This window comes from Pelodiscus sinensis, chromosome 13 (genome assembly GCF_049634645.1).
Source record: "Pelodiscus sinensis isolate JC-2024 chromosome 13, ASM4963464v1, whole genome shotgun sequence".
Lineage (NCBI taxonomy): Eukaryota > Metazoa > Chordata > Testudines > Trionychidae > Pelodiscus > Pelodiscus sinensis.
Window position 1 is genome coordinate 6,475,444 of NC_134723.1, and position 27,473 is coordinate 6,502,916.

Below are 27,473 nucleotides of genomic sequence, written 5' to 3' on the forward strand. Positions count from 1 at the left end.
AAAATTTTCAAGGAAGTGGATCACATTGATTTCCCTAAAGTCAAACTCAAGCACTTTAAATGTAAATAATCTTAATAATATTTCATATTATTCATTATGTAGTCATAAATAGTTTGAATGCAGAGATATGCCACACAAATAGCCATCAAGAGTTTTTCTTCTAATTACTCCCTCCACCACTATCCAGCATACAACCACACGCCTACAACACCTAAAACAAACAAAAGCAGCTAGGGGACATTTGACCCTGGTAGCCCTAGGAATCAGGGAAAACACAAAAAGGGTATGATATGAGTTATATCAACTTTATTAGTAATTAACATTCTAACAGAGGAAGGATCAAAGATTTCCATGCAGTTTCAATCACAAGCCACTAAAGAACAACAGAAGAGCTGTAGAATTGCTGAGACGAAAGGTCTAAACCACTTAATTAGAACATAAAAATCCATCAAACACTATAGTTAAAATAAAATACTAGTCTTCCAAACTTGTGAAATCGGTACAGAAATTCATTTTGGTTACATGCCTTTTTCAAAACATGGCTAACAATGTTTGATTAATCATCCCATATATCTTAAGTAACTTCTAGTTTTAGATAGCTGAAACCGGTCAATTGAATATCTTAAAAATGGTGAAATACATTGTTGGAAAACATTTAAAGAAAACACACTACATGGTTTATATTTTGTGGGCCTCATTTTCTAACAGTAGTTAGAAAATGATGAGACTCTCACATGCTGGTACATAAATGCACCCACTTTTGTGTATCCATATGAAAATATCCATGGAAATCGTCTCTTGACTTTTATTTATGCATGCACTTGACTGCATAGATATCTTTGTAGGTATTTGCATGTGCAAAACTGGAGCTGTGGTATTCAAATGTGAATATGGACTGTGACTCTCTCCTATTTGAAATTGAATCCTGTTAAATTTTAAGTTACGCTTTACAGTGAACCCTCGTTTATCGCGGTACATAGGTTCCAAACCCGACCGCGATAGTTGAAAATCCGCGAAGTAGGGACACCATATTTAACATGTATACAGCGAGCCCTCGCTACTTCGCGGTTCGACCATCGCGGATTCACGTATATACATAATGTAATGAAAAAAGTCCGCGAAGTCGTGAATCCGCGATGGTCGAACCGCGAAGTAGCGAGGGCTCACTGTATACAAAAGCATACCAATAACAGGAATGTAAATAATAGAATAAGAAAAACCTTAGTTTATAGTATTAGGGACAATTTTGGGGTTACTCTGAAACAGATTCAACTATGTACACATATATCATGAGTGATGTAACACTTCACATTTTCATCTTGGATAATGAAACATATGACTATACTACATTTCACCTCGCACCCAGTCATATTACAGATTTTTAATACTTTATCTCAACATTCTTACTGCAGGCAGGATGGAGTTTTACAAGGCAGGGATAACAAAACAAAGCTGCATCACTACATTGAACCATGAAATGCAGAGAAAGCCTAAACTACATCTGACTGCCATAGATTGTTGGCAGGATGATAAAAATGTTCATATTTATATAAATATAGCTAAGAAAGTACACTAGCATGAAAAAGCCATTGCAGAATTGTACGTGTAAAGCAACTGGAGAGAAAGAATGAGACAAATTTAAAAAGCTTCTTTTTCATTACAGTATAAGTATTGGTTTTAGTTCTGGAATTAGCAAAATAGTGATATAAATCATTGTAACAATCCAATATAAAAAGGTCTTTTAAAACCAGGTCAAGTACATCAAATCTTCCTGCATAATCTTTCTCTGTTTAAATATTGCTACAGAGGAAAAATACAATATTGCCATTATTTATGATATCACAGGTTTCCATGTGCACCTGTTGAATTAGGCTTTTAAAAAGTGTTGCTTTAGAGTGGAAATAAAAGAGGCTGCAAAATTATTTTTATTCATCCTTTCCTTTTTAGTTAAAGGCCTCCAAATCCTCACGTCATAAGTTTCCCCTATCTTCAACAAGGTGTGACTGAAGGCTTGCCAGATGGGATCTTGAAGATTCCCAACCATCTTTCTAGCTGTAACTACTTGTCTGGGTTTCTCTCAGCTTCTAGTTCTCCCATCTCCTTTTCCAAAGGCTACAAACCTGGGCATACATGAATATCAAGAGTAAGTTTGCTCCTTAAAATGAAAGCATTTGCCAATTTTGCATATCTAAATAATGTGAAATTATTGCAAGTTATACAACTTTATAACCTGTACAATGGGGGGTAAATTCACCATGAAACAGATGTAACTGATGCCACTACTAGCACTGAAATCAATGGACACTAATCAACTAACTGCTTCTGAAAATCTCTGTCAAAATTTTTAAGCTTCTTTAAGCACCAAAATATCTTAAAAAAATCCAGCGGTAAGTGAACCTGTCCAAGGACAGAAAGGAAGCTTGCAGCAGAGTCAGGAATCATCCTGTAAGCCCTAGTATAGCACCATTACCTCAGAAGCATCTTTTCTTATTTTGTTCTGATACTGACTTCATAATTTTGTATTCGCATCTGCATCTGCAAAAATGAGCCACGGATATCTGAACCCACATCCCTGGATGCAAATACCAGCAGATATAAAGTAGATATCCGCAAATCTGCAGGGTTCTAGATACATTTGTAACCACAACCATAAAAATGAGCCACTTTTCCCCAACCGTATCCACGGATTTGCAGGGCTCTATTCATAGTCAAGTCATAATTAAGTCAGTTTTCATCTATAAGTATCTCAATCTACTTGCTAACTGATGCAACTAAAATCATGGTGAATGCCCTACTGAATTTATAGTCATAACCTACTTTTGCTAGTCTTTACCATACTCAAATTACACCATATTTAAAATTGTTCAGCACATTTTAGACCCATACTTTATTTTCATTCAAATTTTCATGAAAATGTAATTCTTGCACAAACCCCACAAAATCTGCCCTATCATATGCCTTCTATACCGTAACCATATCTATTTCTGACCAAAACCAAACTCCCTCTGCTGTGTTCCCTAATGGGCCTTTTAGACTATACGCTATTGGGGTAGGCCCTATTCTTAATTTCTGTCTTGTACAGTGGAAAATATATTGTCAATGCTTTACAATGACTTTTGAGTTTGTCGTTACTATCTGCATTTATACCGTGTGTGGTTCTAAATACTGGAATTTTTGGTCATGGCCTTCTGTGGTAGGATTTTTTAGCTTGCAAGATTTCTATTGTTGAGTCCTATTCTATTCACAGCTTAAAACTTAATTCTGTAGTTACTTTGTTTCTGTAAGCCAGTGAAGATAAATTACCATTTATTTTTAACAAATAAGTTCTTCAGCTATTTATAATCATGCAACTTAACTCTGAAAGATTTATTAGAATAAAACAACAAAGGCAGTTTAGTTTCATTGCTGCTACTGTGGATCTACATCATTATCAGAGAACCCAATGGCAGCAGAAATGTGTTAGAGCTAGGATTTCAACAGTGCATTGAAACTGGGCTCCTTACCCATAAAATACCAGTAAAGATAGGGAACAAAGTACCTGTAAAATGTTAATGTTCACATATTACAAACATAAATCTGCTTCAAACCATAGGACAGGCACTTAGGAGATGCTGCTATGGATATTGTGCAGGTACAATACATTAATGCAGTTTTGAACAGCCTTGTAGGTAAAGAACAAACCCATTGGCTGATCTGAAAGTAATGTTCACAAACTCTAAATTATGTTATCTTGCCCTCTTTACCTATCATGCAGATGTGGAACCTCAGAGGAAGGGAGAGAATGGGAAGCCAAGGGAAAAAGGAAGAAAGTAGAAAACCAATATGGGTCATTTCTAAGTGCTCTATTGTCTATGCCAAGACTAGAGCTAAGTTACATTTTTCAGACTAATTTTTTCCCTAAAAATGCACATTTTCAGTAAAAACAAATCAATTTTCAAATAGGTGCTGGCTTTGCCAAAATGTTTTTTCTGTAAAAAAAACCAGAACAAAAACAACAAAAAGCCCATTACCATAAAAAGTTTTGAAAATAACAGTGCTTTGTTTCAACATTTCAAAATGAAGAATTATTTGGATATCTGTTTTAAAACAATTTGTTTCAATATTCCCCCTTTAACTTCATTTAAAAAGTAAAATAGTTTGTTGGAATTAAAACAAAAGGTTATGATTTGTCAAAATGAAATATTTTGCTCTACCCAGATGGATTTTTTTTTCAACTTTTTAATGCACCAAGAATTTCAAATAATTTCAACTTTGGTTAGACCTGAAAGAATTTTAATTTTTTTAAATTTTTGGAATTGCTAGCAAGCAGAAAGATCCATTATTGGCACATCTCTAGCCAGCACACCTGAAAGGACAATATCAAAAAAGGCCTAAGAGTTGATTGACAGGTTTTGCTGCAGATGGTAAAGAATTAAACTAAGTTAAGAGGAGAAAACAAACATACAAAAATAGCTTTGGTTGCCTCAGAGGATTAAGGAGAAAATTAGACTTTTTGGAAGTACATCTTCATATAGGGCATTATAAAACCTCGGTGGACACAAACAAACAAACAAACAAACAGATACCCAAGGCAGTATGCACTGAGTTCATGTAACATGTGGAAAACTTCAGCTTTATTTATTAGGGTACGTAAGTGATGACCATGTCAAAAACAATGAGGAGTCCTGTGGCTCCTTACAGACTAACAGATTTATTAGGGCATATGCTTTCCTGGGTAAAACCCACTTCTTCAGATGAATACCCACAAAATCTGTATAAAACTATGATACGCCCACATCTTGAATACTGTGTACAGATGTGGTCTGCTCTCCTCAAAAAAGATATTTTGGCCTTGGAAAGGGTTCAGAAAAGGGCCACTAAAATGATTAGGGGTTTGGAACGGGTCCCATATGAGGAGAGGTTAAAGCGACTGGGACTTTTCAGTTTAGAAAAGAGGAGACTGAGGGGGGATATGATAGAGGCATATAAAATCATGAGTGGTGTGGAGAGGGCGGATAAAGAAAAGTTATTTATTAGTTTCCATAAAAGAAGAACTAGAGGACACCAAACGAAATTAATGGGTTGCAGGTTTAAAACTAATAAAAGAAAGTTCTTCTTCACAAAGCGTGTAGTCAACCTGTGGAACTCTTTGCCAGAGGAGGCTGTGAAGGCTAGGACTAAAACAGAGTTTAAAGAGAAGCTGGATACTTTCATGGAGGTTAGGTCCATAAAAGGCTATTAGCCAGGGAATAGAATTGGTGTCCCTGGCCTCTGTTTGTCAGAGGCTGGAGAAGGATGGCAGGAGACAAATCGCTTCGTCATTGTCTTTGGTCCATCCTCTCTGGGGCACCTGGTTTTGGTCACTGTCGGCAGACAGGCTACTGGGCTAGATGGACCTTTGGTCTGACCCAGTATGGCCATTCTTATGTTCTTGTCTTATGTCCTAATAAATCCATTAGTCTCTAAGGTACCACAGGACTCCTTGTTGTTTTTGCAGATACAAACTCTGAGACATGTAAAAGACAACAGACTGATTTGGAAGAGCTTTACAGAAGGATCATAAAGTAAGTATCTACTTTAACAAACCTGCAATGGTCTTTTATAGCTTTGGTGCCACATAGAATTGTGGTGTAACCATTAGTACTAGCTGCAGAATGTACTTTTGCAAGGAAACAAATCTAATCTAAATCCCTTTGATAAAGGAAGAGAGTGTACTTAAATAGTGTTCATAGAAGGTGGGAGATTTTTCCAAGTGAGCGGGATGCAAGGCATCTCCAGACATTCTTGCACATTTCAAACTAGAGGAAGTGGCTAGAAGTTGTTTGTAAATCTTTCAAGCAATGGGCCTGCATTGGTTACATTTATTGAGTTTTTACACATCCAAACCTGGCCACTGGTAAAACAAACAGACATTGCAAAGGTGGCAGAAGGAATATTATGGTCAATCTGTGTATAATCATACAAATTAAACCTTAAATCATGGTGGCAAATCAAATTAACTGAAGCATGAGTGGAATAAAAGGAAAGGTTTAAATTAACAGTGCAGTGGGAGAGCTGACACAACCTATTCAGCGGAGCAACCAATGGACAGGGCATAAAGAGCTTCCAAGCGGACAGACTGGAGCAAAAAAGAGTTTTACTCAATTTAACAAACAGGACTTAGGAACTGAGGTTTAGCTAAAATCAATAGCGCCAAAAACAGTTCTGATGCACAGTCCTAGCACAAATGCAATACACAGATTTGTGTAATCATATTCGTATACGCATACTTCTGAAGTTAAACAAGAAAATAGCTTGGTCTGCTGGTTTAATGTCCTGGCTTTACAAAGGTGGTGCTATTAGTCACAATGAAATAGTAAATATCAGCAAGTGGGAGTGGTTATTGGAAAATTCATGGCCTCTTATTTAACAGAAACCATATGAGACAGATGAGCTTTTCATGATGCATCTGTTTTTCATCTGATAAATGCTCTTTCTAGAATAGAAAATTAAACAATTCTCCTTAGTTCTTTTCTAAATAAAGCAACGAATATGAAATATATAAAAGATTAATCATGCAATTGCAAATGCTTTTTAAGTATTTTTAATGGCTTGGTATCAGTTGTATTTCAGGGGGCATGTTTTTATGCCCCACAAAAAACAATTCAAGAGGAAGCAAATATCAGCCTGTGCTTTTGGGCAGAAAAAGATGGACGTTGCTCTTGCATGCACCATAAAGCTTGTGAGATGGAGCCATCTCCATCTGCTTGGTTTTGCTAGTGATAAGTACTAAATCATAAGTTTTATCACTGAAAGATTATCCATGTGTCTTGCAAAATTAAATAATGGAACTGATTTTGAATTAGTTTTACAATGCAGTTAGGAATGTGTTGCTATGCAAAAATGCAGTGTATGAAGGGATAAAGCATGAGGTTCCAGCTGACCGGCAACAGCTTCCAGGACCTAAGAAAATTCTTAGACTTGTAAATAAAAATGAAACCATTACATTTGTTATTTTAATTTGAATTTGGGATTTGCTATCCTAGAATGCATATAAAACATATTAAAATGGGGGAAATTGCTGTAATACAAGAAAAATATACTGTAATGAGCAACTTTTAGCCATAAAACTATCCTATATCATCCTTAAGATCTTTCCCCTACTACTCAGTATGTTCCTTATTTGTCTTTATATGTAGTCAAAAGGAAGTGAATATGAACACACTTTGAATTTTAAGCACTAATAAAAGCCTAAAAACATACAGCTTCCTTCACAAAAATCTGCTACTTTTGCCTGTGTTTTGCCAACTTAATATTCACAATTCTGTAGTTGACACCACTTGGGATGGCCTGCACCGTTCAGAAATGGTGAAAACCCGGAAACAGGGCATTCCCCTTCAACTGCATTCAGGGTTTTTTTTTTTAATTTCCCCCAGAGTTGGCTAACATGGAAAGCATTGCTATTCTACAGGGAAGACCCTGCTGAAAAGACCAATGTTTCTTGGAGCATTTTCAAATTCCCGTGGTCTGCCTGCCGAGATGGCACAGCTTGTGTTGAATTCTATGAAATCTTGTGAAAGTTTTGTATTCTTACAGAATCCTAATACCTGTAGATTATTATTCTTCAAGTGAAGGAAAGTCAGAGCTTGCCCTGAATCGCTTTGGGTGGAGAAAGACAGCATTGCTAATGGATGCAAAGTAGATATGCACCTAGGCTGCTGCAGAGGTTAGGAGGGCTTCACGTTGAAGTAAAATGTCCTGACACATACCTTATTGTACTCTCTGATTTTACAAGCCGCACATTTGGCCACTCTACTCCAATATTAAGCCTTTCTAACCTTCACCACGGCCTGATTCATTTACTTGGAAGAGCCCAGTTGTGAAGGAAAGAGAATGGAAGTATTGCTGCCTCCACATTATTGTGCTTTGACCTCAATGAATCACCTGAAGAAGTCTGGTGTATGTGATGAAGGAGAATTGTTCTCTTACTATTCTCAAGATTTATGAAAAAAACATGCTGAGTTTATCATGCTACACATTGCCACATGCCACATTGTGGAACCCTGCCTTGTAGTAGGGCCTGGGTCCAAGTGCAGCTGAAGAAGGCAGAGTGCCAACAAGGCTCAAAAAAGCCTGGGCAAAGGTAGCATTGCACCTCCACAAATCTTGAGTTTTAAGAGACAGAACCTCCACTGATTGGTTCCACTGGATATGGGACAAACCCTGTGTCTCTGATGGAGGAATTCCAGGGATGCTTCCCAAGTGGAAACTTGCTGAACTTTCCAGCCTTCACATAGGAGTAGCCTGCCTATTGGGAAAATCTGTTACAGTACAAAAAAAAGTAAAAGGACAAACCTCAAGGTTAAAAAAACAGTTACCACAAAAAGCACTTCCCAAAAGGGCAAAAAAGCCTGGCACTGTCAACAGGAAAGCAAACAAGCAATCAGATACATAAAGTAATTACTATAATAGGAAAAAATGTAACGGTTTAAGTCCCCGACTGGATGCTATACAGTAACTCTGTACTTCTTCTTGAAAAAGATAATCCCCTACATCATCCATTGTCATTAGTTCTAGAATTTAAAGCATTTATTCCAACTTAACTGCAATACTTTTTGCCTGAAGCATGCTGCTCTGCCTCAGAAATGAAAAAGTGATTTAGATTGCTTGAGCTCTGGGCCACTGAGGGCTGGATATTGTCCCCAAAGCTCAGCCTACCCACTGAAGGGCAAGATAAATGCCAACAAAATACAGACAAGTAATTTTATTTATTTATGTATTAAGAGACAAAAGGGATGGCATATGGGTTCAAATGACTGTAGAACCTGCATGTCTAAAGTATCAAAATTAGAACATTTGAACTTGGAAGAGGATGGGGAAACTGTGTCAATATACATAGGACTTGGGAAATACGGTCAGAAATCTGTTACACATGGAACAGGGGGAAATGAAGTTAAATAATGAGGTCTTTCAGAGCATTACAGCTCAGGATAATGTAATATTTGCACAACTTTAGATTGATCATTATATGGCAGCACATGTAAACAAGGGAATAAAGAGAGGGGGAAATAAGCTCCATCACCCACATTTTGTTCCAAATGTGCAGGAGAATGTAAATGTAATGCCACCCTACATGGTAGATGAGCATACTGTGTCAACAAGAGCAGCTTGGCCTGTCACTGTTTTGACAGCACAAGGTGTAGAGACAGGATGGCTCTATCTTGGCTGATAAAACACAGATTAGAAAAAGATAGATAGTGTGAAACAGACAGTAAACATCTTCCAAATCCTTAGCTGTTTTAATTGATTTTCTATCAAAGAACATGATAACTGAGACGGGCAAATTAAAATGATCAAACTAATAAAAATATAGCCATTAAAAGTAATAAATAAAGCAATAACAGGTAATGACTTTAGAGTTTGTGTTCCTAGATATGTAAGTGGCAGTTTGCAGCAAAACAGTATTGGAAAACAAATTGTTTATTAGCTTGGTTTTAGAAGAAAGGTGACCTACTGTCCTACAAATCAATGTTTGTGGTATTCTGTCGAACTTGCTTTGATTTTCTAAAAATCCCATTATATACAATGGAGGCTTATAATTGATCATTATTAGCTCTTATTCATGACATGCTCTAAACAACAAAATTTTTTTTTTTTTTTGTAAATTACAGAAAAGCTATTGTGCTTTAACACAGTTATGGAGAAAGGCAAATATTACAAAAGGAGATATGGATATATTATTTCTCATCCAACAGGTAAAACTAAGTTGAAAATTGGATAACCAATTTAATACTAAGATGGCATTCAAATATTTGAGCTCAATCCTGTATTGCTTCCAAATTCACTCAAAAAACAACATTATTAATTCCTCTTGACAGAAAATCAAGATTTAATGAACATCTGACAGCCCTTAGGAATTACAAAGTAAATTTAGATGACAGCTCAGACAAAATAAAGTGCTTTTACATATAGAAGAAAAACACGATGAAGAATAATGAATGAATAGCAAATGTTAGTTTAGACATTTCCTTTGGGACAAGTGACTAATTTTTTATCTGTAAATGCTGATGAAATGCAGGACAAAATGTGAATGTTTTCAACATTGTAGCAAGAGGTCATAAACATAAAAGGGTTTATACTAATATTTGATGAATCTTCTCCCCATTTCAGCAAAAACAAAATACCAAAACTAAAAAACACAAACAAGGTGCTTCAGTAAGAAGAAAATATGAACATAATTATTTTAACTCAAAGAATCAGAGTACAGGTTATAGAACATCACTATTCAAGATCAAGCAGTCTGTTCAGCAAGGTGCCGTTGAACCAAAACAGTTAAAATAACGTCTTTTTGTACATTTTATAGGTAAACTGACTTCTAGTCAGTAAAAAGTGACATGGACTAAGTGATTTTTATATAAGTTTTCAGATAGTCTCCATTGGGAAATAACATCAAAAGTAAAACTGGTGTGGAAAAATGAAGATGCAGAAACTGTATAACTTGTGCACTGATTTATTTTCCTCTACCATTCTCTCTACTTGAGAAATATTTTACAACAAACTAAGAGCAAGCCAGCAGCCATCCATTTATATATTAAATTGCTCATTTTGTTGCTTATAATACTGTGTAATTTTAATCCTGGTTATTCTATAAAACAGTTAGGAATAAGCCTAAAAAGCATATTTACAGCTGATTTTCTGTTTGTTGCAAATAATATAAAACACAGTGATATTAGAAGAAGAAATATTTCTCTGATTTCCCCTCTATTTCCCACCACCGTCTTGCACTTAGAATAGGAAATAAGTTTGATACTTCAGACACTGGGAAAAGTTGATTTTTGCAATGAAAACTACTATATGAGATATTAATGTTGCTAGTTTGACAGAACATAGCCTAGATATAACCAGCACAAATCAGAGTATTTTTAAAACCCCCACGTCAAAGACCCTCCACTCGTATAATCAGTTAAATTAAGTTTGACATTCCCATGAGGAATCATGTTTCTGTCCCTCTCCAAACTCCCAAGGCCTGTTCTTGGTAGTGTGAAGAAGACGGGAGTGAAAGCTGCCTTTAAGTACTCTTTTCTTACTTCATCTCCTGTTCTCATGTAAGTGAGCAGTTTGATACCAACATTGGCAAAGGCCTACCCATATGTTACTAAATCATCACTTCTATCACCTTCTTTTCTATTCAGTACAGAGTTTATTTTAGAAAAAAGGCTGTTTTTCCGAAAAAAACGTCATTTACGTCCTCACTGCAATCGTGTTCTTTTGAAAAAAAATCGAAAGAACAGAGGGATTTTTCTGACATTGGTAAACCTCTTTCTACAAGGAAGAAGCCTTTTTCCGAAAGAGTTCTTTTGGAAAAAGGCCTGTTGGGATGGGGAAGAGGGAGTTCTTTCGAAAGAAGAGGAAAGAGGAAAAAGCACAAGTGCCCTGGTGGTTACTCCATCCACAGTAAGCACATCTTAAATGCAAGACTGTGTCTATTCAGTGTGGATGCTATCTTTCAAAAAAGCAGATTGCCTTTTTGATGCGCTTTGGCAGCATGGACACTCTCTTTTGGAAGAAGTTTTTTCAGAAGATTTCTTCCAGAAAAGCTTCTTCCAAAAGAAGCCTGCATCTAGATGTAGCCACATAGTTTACTGCTGCCTTTTAATTTCCCCTTGTAGTTCGCAGTTGGTATGTGTTTCTGGATTATGTGGATTATGAAAGTTGAACTGAAAGGGTTAAAGTACCTCCATCAGAGCATGAGCTGTTAGCCTTCCCCCCAGCTTTGTAAATGACTTCTCTGTGTCCTCATCATGATCCCACTATCGTCTATAAAACCTGTTTAGATCACAATTTTAAATGTGCTAAATTTAAATGCCATGATGAAAAGTGTTGAGTATTCTAGGAAGTATATAAGCAGATTGGTACCCTTGTGGAAATTAATTAACACTCTTCCTTTTCTCTTGCCTGGATTCAGTACTTTTTCTTCTCTTTCCCCTGTTTCGAATGCAACATTACAAATTTGGTAGAGAATACCTGTCCTGAAAGGACACAGACAATTAGGGAGTTGCATTAATAATAGTTAATTATTAATCATATAATTTTACTTTTGTATAAGTGAGAAAATGTGTGCTTTATTTTTTCTCATTTGTTACCTATCATTTCTTCAGAAACATTGTGAGCTTGATCATTAAAAAGAAACATTCACAGACATATTAACATAAGGTTAAAGTAATTATGTGATCAGTTGGAAGGATTTGTAAAAAAGGAAAAGAAATGTTAAAAAACCGAACTAGACATTTAAAGGGTCTATAGTTGATGAATACCAAAGGCACTATGAAGGACACAGCCACCATTTCTAGAGGCATCTCCCAGTAAGGCTGTTAAAATCCATTGCCTTGCTTATAGGCTGCCTTTATAGCTAACTATTATTAGTTAAGTACTTGTCTTCTGAGATGCTATTCTCAACTTTCACGTTCTGTAATATGTGCAGTTTGAGACATGGAGACATTGGTATTTTGCCCTCTCTCACAAGCTGTGTAATGGGGAATATTCCTACAATTACATACATCTTGCTGGTACTAAGTAGGTAAGAAGCATCTTCATTTTGTTTTTGATGTTCTTAAATGTAATATTTAATTTTCTTTTTATTTTAAAGAAAATACAACTGAAATGAGATAAATAAGTGGACTAAAACCATGATAAAAGCAACTGCTACCTCAATTAAAGTCAGCAAGGTGGTAATTATCAGGGAATGTAACTGAAGGTACCGCAAATCAATACTAGGTAAATGAAGAATACACAATTAAGAACCATTAGGCATTTTCCCAGAACCATTAAGGATAAAAGTTGTAAGATAAAGGATGTAGTTTTCTTGTCTCGCTGACTTGGGATTGGGAAGGGATTCTACTCCTGAATATTCCAACTTTGGTAGGAGAGAAGGGCAAAAATTAAATGGTCTTAAGAAGCAAATAAAAAACCAATTCTTCTGAGATACTCTTAGTAATGACTCAAAGGTGGAAATCAGTCACACACTGGACAGTCAACCCCAAATTTATAAATTAAGGAATGACACTGAAAATCCCAAACATGTGTCTGATGTTCAAGGAGGCTTGTGAGATATGTAATTTGAACATGGTTGACCAAAATATCATTTATTTTAAGATTTTTTTTTAAAAAAGGGGGAGGGTCTCCCAAATAAAAATATGCAGTTTCTCAATGAATTATTTAGTATTATCTTGTTGGACAAAAACAGTCTCTAAATTAAAGCTGCAAAAGGTGGCTATGTAATCCAGAGTTATAGAGTGAGTAGTAGTAACACATTTATTGAAATTTCTTGCTTTTTAAACAGGTAAAAGTGGCTAAACAGATGGCTCATCCTCTCTGGACCTTCACGAAGAATATGTGACCTGAAGTTCACTTGGCAAAATCCTAACCATGCAATTCCATTGATGATAGTTTTCATACAAGCTGCAGATTATACCACCCCAAGAGGAAGAAAACTGCTGCTCTGGCAGCAATTTCCAGCAAGAGAAACTGAGGTTAAAGGCAACACAAGAGTAGAGTAACAGCCACAATCTAATAAAGAGGCAGTTGGGAGCTTTGAAGTGCACAAAGTAACAGTACAAAACTTTACACTGAATACATGAATATCAAATTAAACTCCAAGAAAATATCTGAGGCAAGATCTGCTAAAAAGATCAAACAGTAACCTAGTTTAGCCAAAGACACACGTTATGTAAGAGTACATATGTCCTACACAGGTTATGCTCAATTATTCTGAATTAAGGCCCAATGCAAGGGCATGTATAGCTGGAATTATAGTAGCAGTAGAAGGGGTGTGTACATATTATGGTAAAAGCCCTTCTTTATGGGGGGAGGCACAGACTACAGATCTGCTAAAGACAGGATCAGAAGAGCAAAAGAGTCACATGGATTGTAAGCTTTCTGGGACAAGGATTTTGTCTGTGTCAAGACCACCAAATCATTTTGGAATCACACACTATATATGTAAATACAATGAACCTTTCCTGCATCAGCTCTACAGACCTAGGCATGGATGCAGCCCATCTACTGTATCAAGACACTGAGATAAGCATTTGGCCCTAAGAGAAATTAATGTTTCATTTAACAGGATGGAAGATTAAAGAATAATAATAAAAAAAGGAACAAAGTAAGGGAGCTCGGTTCCAAAAGACAAAACAGCCAACAGACTATGCCTGAATAACTAACCTTCTCCTAATGATGTCTTATAGAGCATTTCTTCCCTTAAGGTTCATTTTGGTTTCTGACTACTTTGTGACTTTTTTGCAGAAACCCAAACTGGTATATAACTTTTTATCAGAGTTGTCATTAATTGAGAACAGCACTTACATAATTTACTCTGATTAAACAACTGAATATTATCAAGTTTAATGGATTTTAAATGCTGATCCAAAACAATCTGGACAGAGTAAGGAACATTTATTCTCTGTGAAATATGAACTTTAGCCTTTTTTAATACAGATGAAATATCTCACTTGCTGGTGACATTCATAATGAAACACTATTGCCCTCTCTGATGTAAAAATTCTAATGAAATTCTATATGATCTAATGTTTTTGTTTCTATAGAAAATTGTAGAAAGTGTTCCATATTTTAATATTTAAATTATATTTATATTTGTGCAGTATTGTTAGTCCCAAGATATTGGAGAAAAAATATGGTTTTCATAGCATAGCATGGCAAGAGGTGAGAAAGAGTAGCTTACAAGCTTACACAGACCTGAAGTGGACTTGAAGAAGAGCTCTGTGTTCCAATATTACCTCATCTCCTTGCCATACTATGAAAAGGATACTTGTATGGTATTACCAAGAGTATTTTGAAAAGTACCTCTCTCCATGGCGCTCTGGGCACTGGTAAATATCATTCAACTGTGTGTCGAGAGAGTTTAAAAAAAGTCATAAAATCCTCCACATATCCATTATTTTCAAGGATAAATAACGAAAAAGAATGGAGGGAAGGACAGGGAGGAGAAAAATACATACCTACGACACTAACATCTATACATTTTAGAACTGAGAATGATCATGTTTCACTTCTAATATAACTGCAATTCAAAACCTTGCAATAGCAGCACTTTTTTTTTTATACGTTTGCTAAGTTACACTGCAGTGATATGTGGGTTTAAATGAGAGAACAACATTAAAGAATGGCTGATTAAATGCAGCTTTTACAAACAATGAGCAGACTTCAGGTGTTTATCAAGCAAATGTCAATGGAGGTTCAGGACCAGTTTTCAAAACCAAGAGTGGGAAGCTTGCTTAAATGCTGGTTTATAGAAATGCAACGAGATACAAATCAAACCACAAAAGGAAATTCAATTGTATTTATCTTTACATTTGATTTTATATGAGAGAGGACTTTTGGTTACTAGTGGTGTTCTCTATTTGTCTCTGTTTAATGTGCAGCAGATACACTTGATTAATGAACTGATTAGCAAGTTCTTTAATTATTTTTCAGTAGTTTTGTTCATTATTGCAGACACAATGAGTCCTTAAGGTAGTCAATCTCAACTCTGCATCTTAGGAAGAAGAGACACGTTATGGCATTGATCTCTGCATTGAAGGGCTTAGACATTTAAAATAAAAATCTGAAACAACGCCACATCTTCCAGCTCTGCCTTTGGTAACTTGATAAATATTCCCTGGTATCAAGTCTACTCATGAATCCTGAGGTGGCATTATCTAGTTATGAAAGCAAAAAAATATAAAAAACCAACAACCCAGTTTCTGAGCAACCACAGTAACTACTAAAAAGAGCCAATAACCAAAAATAATTAAGTTTTTAAACTATAAATATCCATCAAAACGCCCCCCACCAACATGATTCCTCTTTGTATCCACTGATGCAAAATAGCAGTGAACTTATTTTCCCTTTAGGAAGCACTAGAAACCACCATTTGTCAAAGTGTTTTTAATGTTTTAAATGGTGTGGAAATAACAACTGGGAAAGGTTCATTCACTGGGGATGCCAAAATAATGGTGTCTATTTCTAAAAATTCTTTCCTAAGTATTCGATATAATCACCGAGCACCAGAGTTTTCCTTTGAGAAAACCTGAAAAATGGAGAATGGCATTTCATGGGATTCTGAAGAAAGAGGGACTCTCCCAAGGATACACGTGACCTTTTAAGAAATAAACTAGGGAAATGAAACCTAGACTCCATAGTCGGATAACCACTCCTAGCCCTGGTGTATACTAGGTAGTTATTTTGAAATAACCCTCCTTATTTTGAAATAATAAACAGAGTGTCCACACTACTAAGGCTGTTATTTCGAAGTAACAAGCTGGTTATTTCAAAATCTGTACTCCTGCTTTCCTCAGGGAATAATACTTATATCAAAATAGTTATTTTGAAATAGCTTTAGCGGGGCTGCTCTACTGCTCCTATTTTGAAATAATTACTTTCCAGTGCTTCCTGGGGCTCTCAGTCGAAATAGTGCATCCACAATAACGGATGTCTGCCTCAAACTAATTTTGAGGCTGCCCTGGAGTGGGGAACACACCATTTTAGTTCTGTTAGTTTGGGAGCTATTATTTCAAATTTAGTTAATTTCAAATAATTTCCTAGTGTAGACATGCCCCCAGAGAGTAGTTATCAATGGCTCACAGTGATTCAGGAAGGACATAATATGTGGAGTTCCCCAGGAATAAATTCTGGGATTGGAGCTGTTCAATATTTTTGTCAACGATTATGATAATGGCATAGAGAGCAGAATTAGAAAGTTTCAGATGATACCAAGTTTTGGGAGGAGGTTGCAAGTGTTTTGGAGGATAGGATTATAATTCAAAACTAGAGAAATGGTCTGAGTTAAACAGGATGAAATTCAATAAGGACAAATGCAAAGTACTCCTGCAAGGAAGGAACAATCAGTCACACACATACAAAATAGGAAATGACTATCTAGGAAGGAGTATGAGAGAAAGGGATCTAAAGGTCATAGTGGACCACAAGCTAATTATACGTCAACAGAGTGACAGTGTTACATAAAAAGCAAACATCAGTCGGGGGTGTATTAGCAGGAGTATTGTGAGCAAGACACAAGACGTATTTCTTCTACTCTATTCTGATTAGGCCTCAGTTGGAGGATTGTGTACAGTTCTGGGCACATTTTAGGAAAGATGTGGACAAATTGGACAAGGTCCAGAGAAGAGCAATAAAAATGATTAAAGGGCTAGAAAACATGACCTGTGAGGGAAGATTCAAAAAATTGGGTCTGTTTACTATGGAAAAGAGAAGACTGAGAGCGGATATGATAACAGCTTTCAAGTACCTAAAAGGTTGTTACAGGGGAGAGGGAGAAAAATAATTCTCCTTAACTTTGGATGACAGGACAAGAAGCAATGGACTTAAATTGCAAAGTTTAGGTTAGACATTAGAAAAAATTCTCTCACTGTCAGGGTGGCTAAGAACTGGAATAAATTAGTGAGGGTGCTTTTGGAATCGCCATCACTGGAGATTTTTAAGAGCAGGTTTAGACAAACACCTGTCAGGGATACTCTACATCGGGATGGGGAACCTATGGCCTGTGGCTTCCCTTGATCCAGACTGCAAGGTTCGGGGATCCCCTCTCCCCAGACTACAGGAGGAGGTGGAGCCTGCAAGCCAAGGCAGGGTGGCGCTGAGCCACCTGCAACCTGCTCCCCTCCCGCCAACCTGCACTGGGGAAGGTGCTTGACCCCTGCTGTGACCCAAGTCCCCTGCCCTCTTTGTTTTGACCTTATCCCCACCTTATGCTGACCCCGCCCTGGAAAGGAAGGGGAGGAGCTGATTGGTGAAGCCTCTGGCAGATGGGAGGTGCTGGTGTGGAGGAGGAACCGATTGGGGTCAGATGCCAGCCCCCACTATTTTCTTTTTACCAATGAAGAGTACCAATGGAACTGGCAACTATGCCTGGGGCTTATACATAAGAGACAGCCCAAACACAAGTGAAAGTTCAGAATTTAGAAGCCAGAAAGGGAGAGTTCAGAGGAAACAGCTTTCAGCTCGGGAGAAGAGCAGAGCTGGGCTGAGAGCTTCCACGAGAGGAGCTCCTGAAGGAGGAAGCAGTGAAACTTCTCTAGCTGGCAGCAAAACCAGATCAGGCTGGTGAAAGCAGAAGGCAGAAAGGCAACCAGGGCTCCTTTCCCAGTCTAAACAGTCCTGGCAAAATAGGTCCAAAGAAGGATAGAAGCAGAGAGTGATACCCTCTGCTCTCTGGGCTGGAGAATTGAAGCCAGAGGGCTAGAAAAGGAGGAGGAATGATAGCAGGGTGAGCCTGCTGATGTTTCCAAGTGATAGCTAGAACCAGACTTGGGAATGAAACAGGACAGAGAAGCATCCCAGCTGGAGGGGCTAGAATGTGCAGTGAGAAATGCTGAAACTGCATCAGAGAACTGGGATGTGGAGAGAGACACTGGAGTGTTCTTGGTGAGGTGATGAACTGCTGGGATGTGAAAGTTCGGACAATTTGGACTATGCTGGGGAACTCTAGATTTGGAACAAACAGGGAAATTGAGGCAGTGCCTTAGGAGGGATTTCCAGGCACTCACAGTATAAACACAGAGAGATGAATTTTCTCTGAGTCCTGTCTGCAATTCTATACCACTGAGATGATTGTTTTCAAGGCTTTTTTCCACAAACACACACTTTTGATGGACAATGCTGACAAGTAAGGATAGAGACAGCTGCTAATGTGAATTGTCTAATAAAAATAGATTTAATGAGCTCGTGTGGAAATAGTTTAACAATTCAACATCTTGACATCTTTTTCTTGGGAATATTAACTGGTCAAGTGGTAGCTCTGAACACTCACAAAGGAGGACTAAATGTGTGACGGGAACAGGAACTCAATATGAGTGGGAATAGAATGAACAAACTACAAATGAATATGCTGAAATGAAGGAAAGAACAGAGTAGAAAAAGAGAGTCAGCAAGTGAGAAATGGTGGGGAAAGGATGAGAAAATATATAGGACAGCAGGAGTAAAAATGATGGGATAGAAAAATGTTACATGTTGCAGTAAGATGATGAAACATACTTGGTGATTCTATGGCAATGCTCAGGCATCACTTCCGTGCATTAAGGACTCAAAATTCAACCTTCAGCTACGGAACCAGAATTCTAATATTCCTCATTCAATGATAGCAGGACTTACTTCTCCTATCTCGGATTAGAGAGTCAAACTCTAATTTAAATCCATCTTGAAGCATCAATGCTTCACTTTCAACCACTTTTTAAGTAAATATGACTGGACAGACTGTTTAAGTGGATGTTTCTTTACAAAGTTTCTTTACAATGGGAAGCAGCACTGGGTAATTTGTTAATTAACTGATGTCAAATGTGTTTTCACTCTGTGTAAATAAAACTATTCTATTTAAAAATTATGTCATCTACCATATTCAGTTGTTAAATGATTCATTATACAAAGCATTAACTTTCAAGTTACTGTAGGTGAACCATGACTTACTGTTAGGGTTTTAAACACAGCAGGTGATCTTTAGATGATCTGGTGGTCTCCTCTGGCTTTAAACTTTATGACAACAATCCTTGTCTATGCTGAGTGCTAACATGTTTAGTTTGATAATACTGAACATATGACATTGTGTTATAACATTTTGTAGTATAAAAAAGCCCGTATTGGTGAGTTCACATTCAAAGCTGAATTAGAAAAAGAAGTTCACTAGTTTGAGATGAAAATATGCAGCTTTGTCTTATAAAAAAGCAACTTTGACCTAACTATATTTATGAAAATGAACACAATTTATGTGCACTGCTCCCATTCTTCACTGATACCATTAAATTCTGATTGGCTAGGTATATAATTAGCTTAAAAAAACCCAAAACAAAACCATAGGATGCACTGGTTGAAGAGAAGATAAACCAAAGTTTTTTTAAAGTTTCATTGTCAATAGAAAAAAAGTATGTTCTTCACTCAAGCTAATTATCTCAAATTAACTAATGGAAGGTAAAATCCCAATGGAGGCATGGCAGTTCGTAGCTTACATGTAGGTTAAAGTAAAAAGTTAGGGTTCTGCAAGTGTTTACCTTAATCTACTAAGTCATGAAACAAGGCCTATGAAGCCAAAGTGTAATTTAGTATGAGGACAGCTTATTCTATTTCAATTTCTAATAATAATCTCATCTTTACACAAGGTATTTTCTGTTTATTCATTTTACCATTCCAAATAAAAACTCATGGTTCCACACTAAATAGAGAGTAAAATGTCTGAAAAATGAATGGTCAACCAGCAAAAACAGATCAATTTACCAAATTTTTACAAAAGCAAAATTAATGCAATTTGAGGAAACCCCCCCAGACAAATGGGTTTTATGTATAAAGAAGTGCAATTTGCATATCTGGGCCTTTAGCTCAGTATAGCTTTTCCAATGTGCCACACAGACATGCTGTACTAAAACTGTTGGCTCTCATTAGCCTGTGGTATTTGACTTAGTATATTTTTTTATTTCTTAAAATGATTGTACAAATAATTAAACTGAGTACAGTGGAAATAGTTAAGTAACATTGATAAAACATCTCTATTTACTCATGAAACCACATAACATTTGTCAAATTCATGTGCGCTTCTCAGAAAAAAAATACTTTGTCCATTGTGAGATCAAGTTTCTGTAGTAAATAATGATCTTTATTTCTCCCTCACATTCTTTAATATGTTTTTCCTCACAACACATTTGTGGAGTAGGGGATTATGGTTATCCTCATTTTGGAAATCAGTGATTAAGGGACAGACCACACTATGGTACCAAAGTTGCACAAGAAGTCTGTGGCAAGGCAAGGAATGGAACTCAGCTATCTATATCCCAGGGTAGTACCATAATCACTGAACTACGAGTCTCAAACAGTAACAGATTTATAGTTCAAAGTATGGAAATGACCATGTAAGGCAATTTACACATAGTATTCCTTTGTCTCATTGCTCCTATGTTCACAGATTTACAAGATAAGGATGTAAAATTTTGCTTGAAATGTCCCCCCCCAAAAAAAATTTTGTTTACTATGATCCGAAAGATCGTGATATTTATGTTGAAAGACAAATGACTAAACTTTTCTTTAAAGTGCCTGCATACAGTGTAATTACCATAACAATCTTAACTTTTCAGCTAATGATTGTTCTTGTTCACAAACTGCCTATTTTAAAAATGTGCAATAGTATACCCTATTTAAAATATAAATATGCTTCAAATATTGATATTATAAAACTTCATGTGGATAAAATGAATGTCAGTGCATAAAGTGCTCTGTTTACAGACTTACATGCTCTGGAAGGAAATTGGATAGAAAACTTTATGTGAAAAAGCCTAACATTTTCTATGATTTTTGATGTTGAGCACAAGTCTTTATGCACTGTAACTTTTCCGTAGTGCCAAGTGGCAAGCATTTCATATTCAGCCTTTTAGAAAGTGAGCAAACTCTTTTTCTCTTTCAATTTTAAGAGCCAGAGTTATCACAAAGAAAATGACAAACATTGGCATTTGCTGGCTTCCATGAAGCTAGATACAGGCACACTAACAACACTGGTTTTATTTTTTTTTACAGAACAATGTATATGCATGAGATTTTCTTTAGCTCTACATCTACATACACTTTTTACATCAGATGGGTAAAAAAACAAAAAACAAACTAACAAAACCCCAACACCACATCTGAGTGGTCAAGCCAACAATTGTATCCACCACCATCCTTCCAAACAACCCATAAGATGCTAGTGCTGGGAAATTTTATTTAAAATGCTTAACTCCTTGCAACTCCTAAACTATTTTAATGATTTACTTCTAACTTTCTAGCAATTAAATCTGTACCTCAAAAGTAAATGCTATGACTGATTACCAAAACATATCTGTGTTCCTCTCTACTAAAAATATTTCTTTTTTGGGTTAACTAATCATGGGAAAACATAGGCTGGCCCATGGATCTTCTGATGAATTGCAGCTCTCATTGGGAGTCCACAGGTTTGATCCTTTATGTTACTTAAAGTCTTTTCCCTGACCTCCTGCTCTGTATTAACCTTGCATAGTTCCTAGGGTTCAAACTGGTCCTCTCCTAGGCTTTCAGTGACCTTTGTTCAGCTGTTTACCATTACAAAGCTAATTGTACATGCTCTCATGCACATACAAACATCCCAAACTGTCAAATATCACAGCAAAAATCTCAATGTCAAAAGTCATTAATATTTAATAAATATTAAAATTACAGAATCTAATATTTCTCTGACAGCTGTGAGAAAACTTCAGCCTTAGGTACTGTTTATTCTCTCTATTTACAGCAATGTAAATACGCATGTATAAAATTACATTTCACATTCTGCCAAACATGATCTAATTGGGTAGAAAGCTGATTTTATGTATATATCAATATTAAAGGATGCTGAGCTGGCTTTTCCCCTCAGACTACAGCCATACACTTCATGTTTCCACTGGCAAATTATATTTGACATTTAATTTAAAAACTAAGTTACCCTAATCTAAAGCTCTAGTACAACAAGAGTGATAAAGCAATGAAGCTTTCTATGGGACAAAATGATTTTTTTTAGTTCAAGGTAATTTTAGTTACAAGTAATTGAAAATGCAATTTAGAATTCATTACTTTGGATGGTTAATTACATCAGAACAGCCACAGTTCCAATGATGATGAACCAACAAAATGTAATAATTTCCCCTCTAATAATTGTATTAGAATAAATAGAATGAAAAAATAGTGCAAGTGTATATATTTGAACTACACTGAAAAGAACAAATGTGCATCAGCATGTGATTCCCTCTCCACCTAAGCTTTATATTTATGTGTATGTTCTACCATTTCATAAATGATTGAACTCACCGAGGTACTGGAATTAAGATTTATGAAAGTTATAATAAGGCAGCTGCTATATGACAAATATGTTTTCATTCTTTATAATCTGTCATGCTGGAGCAACAGGCTTTCATTTAACTCTCACTGCACAATTGGTCCATAACTCTTACTATTATACAAAGGGAAATGCAGTATTATGGGCAAAATTCTTCCTCCTTTGAGATCCTCATGATTAATTCCACTGTGTCCTGCCTCCAAACAGTATGAAATATATGGAAGTCATGTATGTTGTATATATTAAGAATGTTCCCAGTGAGGTTTATACTGGTATAACTATGTTAGTTTTCCCATGCTGCTATAACTGGCAAAAGCAGAAAGAGTTCTGTGTGCCAGGTTCACTACCTCTAACCACAAACAAGTACTTGTTTTAGGCTACAGTGTTGCAAACAGACACCTCCCACACCACATTCCTACCTAATCTCGATTGTAATATTGCACACCAAGGGTTTCAGCATGTATTAGTGAAGGATCAGACACTTCTGAGCTTTTTGGCTATATGTGGTGAATCACCTACATCAGGGGTGGGCAATAATTTTTGATGGGAAGGGCCACTCCAAGATTTTGGTAAAGTGATCAAGGGCTGTACTTTTCTCTAGAGAGAGTGTGGGGTCTGGCACAGAGGTCGGGTGCAGAAGGGAGCTCAGGAGAGGAGCCTGGGATGCAACAGAGGATGTGGTGAAGGAAGGGGGTTGTGATCTGGGGCAGGGAATTGGGGTGCAGGAGAGGATTCTGGCCTGGGGGAGGGCTATTGGAGGAGGTTCAGGGTCTGGAAGGGAGTGGCGATCTCGGGGAGGAGAAGGGGGAGATGATGAGGCAGGGAGCGGGGGGGGGGGGGGGGGGCAAGAGAGACAGGGGTGCCATAGGCTGTGGGTAGGAGGTGCTTACCTAGGTGTTCTCAAGCCACCAACCCTGCAGGACCACGTGGCAGGCTCCCTGCCTGCTGCAGCCTCAGGCTGCTCAAAATGGCTGGTTGCTCCCTGTGGCTCTCTGCTCTGAGTGGTGGGGGGAGAGGGAGGCTTCACACACTGCCCCCGTCCCCAGCAAAAAAACTCTACTCCCACTGGCTGGTATTGGTGAAGTCTCCCCTCCCTCTGATGCATGGAGCAGAGAGCCAGAGGGAGTAGCCAGCCACTTAAAGCAGCATGGGGCTGCTTGGAAGCAGCTGGCTGCTCTCTGCTTGAGGCTGCTGGCAGAGTGGCCCATGGGCCAGATTGGGCGGGCTGCATCACATCTTGCCTGCCCTAATTTCCCCCCTTCGAGTTTACTCCAAGTAGCAGCCTAATTTCTGCATACTGTAATCCCATACCACATTCTGTAATTGGAATTTCCGTTCCACTAGGCAAGGGTTTCAGCACGTATCAGTGAAGATTCAGAAACATATATGCTTTCTGGTTGTATATGTTAAATCACCTACATTCTACCACAACCCTACTACAGTAGTTTACTAAAAGTAGCAGTTGCTAAATCGCAAGACCCCGGCAAAAAAATCTTGCACATAACATGTCTAATTTCCACCCACATGTTACCCAAAACACTCCACATTCTATAATCCCTTACCACAATCTGTAATTGGCATTTCCATTCCATTAGGCACACAACCATGTTCTTTAAAGGAACCACAAGAAAAATGTAACAATTTTGTTCATCCCATGAATCTGACAACAGTGATAAAATTAAATGAAATTAGAAGTCAAGTCCATCTTAATTTAGTCATACTTAGAGGTACTTTTTAAAGTTCTTAAGCAGGTAAAGTAAGAAAAATGCTATCTGAACATTTTTGTTATTAGCAATGGAAATATTTTTCTCTGTTTTGGTGTGCACAGTGAAATCAACATTTATTGTTTACTGATCAAAATCAAATCCTACCAAACCCTAATTATAATCAGAGAACTCCATAATCACACATTTACAGATTTAGAAGAGTGCAAGGAGAGGCCAGTATTGTCTTAAGACAGAAATCCTCTTTTTATCACTTTTTTGGCTAGACCATACCCTTTCTGGGATGCTCATAAAACAAATGTTGTTAATGGGCTTATCTGGAAAGCCCTCCCATCTTTTAAGGAAGCCTCAGATCAGTAATGCCTGGATTTCCTCTACTGTCAAGTTTTTAAATGAAAGATTAATCACAAGTTATGGTATTTCTTTAAATGTATTGCTTCTGCATATTCATGCTTGTGTGATGGGTATTCCTGGCACAGCTGAACTTTTTAGAAAGCAGCAATCAATATGTACTGCATCAGCTCTCTTTTACAGCTCTGAATAGCAGGAAGTGAGATTATTTAAAAAAAAAAAAAAAAAGCTATGTTTACCTCCTAAACATCTCAGTTTCTTCTTGTGATCCCTAGAATTCTAAATATAGAATGCAAAGTATGTAGTACTCTATGTATTTTCTGTTTGTAGGAGTTGAGTAAGAATCACAATTCCCATGTAAGGGAGAGGAGCAATTAGGATTAAACATGGTTTGCAAGATAGCCTCCGCAAAGAGAGCATTAGATCTAGATGTTAAGGTCAAGAGACGAGTGTGTGAGAGAGAGTAAATGAAGGACTCTAGATAGCCGCCACAAAGATTTCTAAACTGGCCACAATATGCTGGCAAGCTATAAAAAGTGCCTTACTGCCTGTTAGTGATTTTAGATGGACAGTGGGTGGGAGAAGATAGTCTCCTTAAAAGAGCTACACAAATTCTGCAGCTAAGACTACATTTAATAGTTCTGCTAACATCACAGTGTTGGTTAGCAGTGTGGGAGTGGAAAAAAACAGTTATGCCACCACAGTGCCTGTGCAGCTTATTTTGTTCAAAGAACAAGAATCTGCTATATTGTCAAAAATACTCCACTAGAAGTGTTGCAGATATAGCTTTACCATATACCTATCAAAGCTCTGGGGATGGACGAGTGTACGTCAGCCTGTTAATAAATACCTCCTATCCCTCGGCTTAGGTGGAGGAGCCACTAGACCCAGGCATCAACTGAGCACTGGGAACAACGAAAAAACAGGGACAAAGTGAAGGGCATAGGTATAAAATCAGGGATCTAAGAGTGCTCTCAGGCAGCACCCACTGTTCAAAGGTGTCTGGGGAGTCAGTGGACACAGCCCAGAGGAACTTTACACAGAGGCTTGGGTTCAGGTCAGATCAGAAATAGGCCCCACTGTCACAGAGCACTACCTCCGTCCAGTTTCATCCTCCGTACATAAGCCTTTCTTGTGTAGATAAAGCCTGAGTAATTTCCTAAACTTTTTCAATTTATGTTGTTATAAATTCTGGGCATTATGGCATCTAGGATATGGAATCTCTCTACTTCTGGAATAAGGTTTCTGCAAAGCCACAATGGTACATTCTGTCCAAAAGCTGAGGTCTGGACATTAACTATTACATTAATATAATATGCCAGTAAAAGTTTATTAGCGATTTTGCTATTAATAACAAGTTAATATATTTGAATAATTCATCAGCAAAATTTTGTGGAAATAAAACACTGAGGAAAAAGTATAAATAAAAATATTAAAATACTGCAGGCTATTTTAATTGAATACTCAGACACTTCAGGTACTTAGAGAAAATTTGGTTTGCCATAAAAAAAAAAAATCGATGAGCTGCACAGATACATGTTGCATATTGGCAACTCTTGGTACAGGTTGGACCTCCCTGGTCCGGCATTCTTGGAACCTGACCAGTCCTGGACAAAGGAGTTTGCTAGACCAGTGAAGGTCTGGGAGGGAGGACACCAGGTTCTCCGATGGGCTCCTTTCTCCAGACATCTAACGTGCTAACACTGGCCCCGCAAGCTCTACGAGCCCTGCAGGCTTCCCTGCCCTACCAGCTGTGGGCTCTGCTGCCCCCGCTGGCCATCTCTGCTCCCAGCTGCTGGCAACCTCTGCCACTGGGGTTCTCTAGTTCAGTGACATCCATAGTCCAGCATTCTGGACTGCAGAGGTTCAACCTATATCTTATCTCTTGCCAATAAATGCACTGGAGCAGAAACTAAATTTTAAAATGTTCTTCCATCCTTCATCATGAAAAGTTCTACAGAAATCTAAAATATTAGTATTAAACATCTTTCTAAAGTTAAAGATGTACAAAATGGAAACAAAATGATTTCCAAATATTATGAGAGCAATTTCTTATTTTAAAAGTGTAATTTTATCTCACAAATGTAAAAAATAAACTTGTTCCTATGTATATTTACTGACTTATTACCAATCCTGGTGGTGTGACAAAGACTTAAGGTTGTAAAAAGAAAACAGGAAGGGGAATGAACAATTGATATTAACTCACAGGGTGAAAGGCAAAGAAGTCTGCTCACCTTGAGGATGTTCCTTCAGCACATCCACACCCAATTAGAGCAAATGTCTAATCCTCATTTATCACTTAGTACTTCACAAGAAAATTCAATCCTATCAACTGAAGTACAGCCAACAGCAATCACTCATTATTATTGTTTTACCAAGCTGACCTCAGAACATGGAGTAGAAGAGAGTGGAAGACTCTGAGCCACTGCAGTTTTCATTTAGCATCTGAATTGTTGTACAGACCAGTTCAGTTATGATTAGACAATATTGATTATGGACTGCAGATAGATACAGACACTTGAGACTGTGTTAGTGCTTGCCCATCCCCCTTCAAACAGCAGTGAGAA

The 27,473-nt window shown here is 37.3% G+C and overlaps 1 protein-coding gene and 1 long non-coding RNA gene across 4 annotated transcripts in view; one reads left to right on the plus strand and one right to left on the minus strand.

Moving 5' to 3' along the window:
- DIAPH2 (diaphanous related formin 2) overlaps positions 1-27,473 on the minus strand; it is an 801,414-nt gene that overhangs the window by 50,870 nt on the left and 723,071 nt on the right. The window lies entirely within an intron of this gene.
- On the plus strand, positions 8,578-13,436 carry LOC112543771 (uncharacterized). The gene is made up of 4 exons (XR_003086999.2): positions 8,578-8,716; positions 9,630-9,713; positions 12,605-12,732; positions 13,298-13,436. It is a non-coding gene; the product is annotated as an uncharacterized LOC112543771 (long non-coding RNA).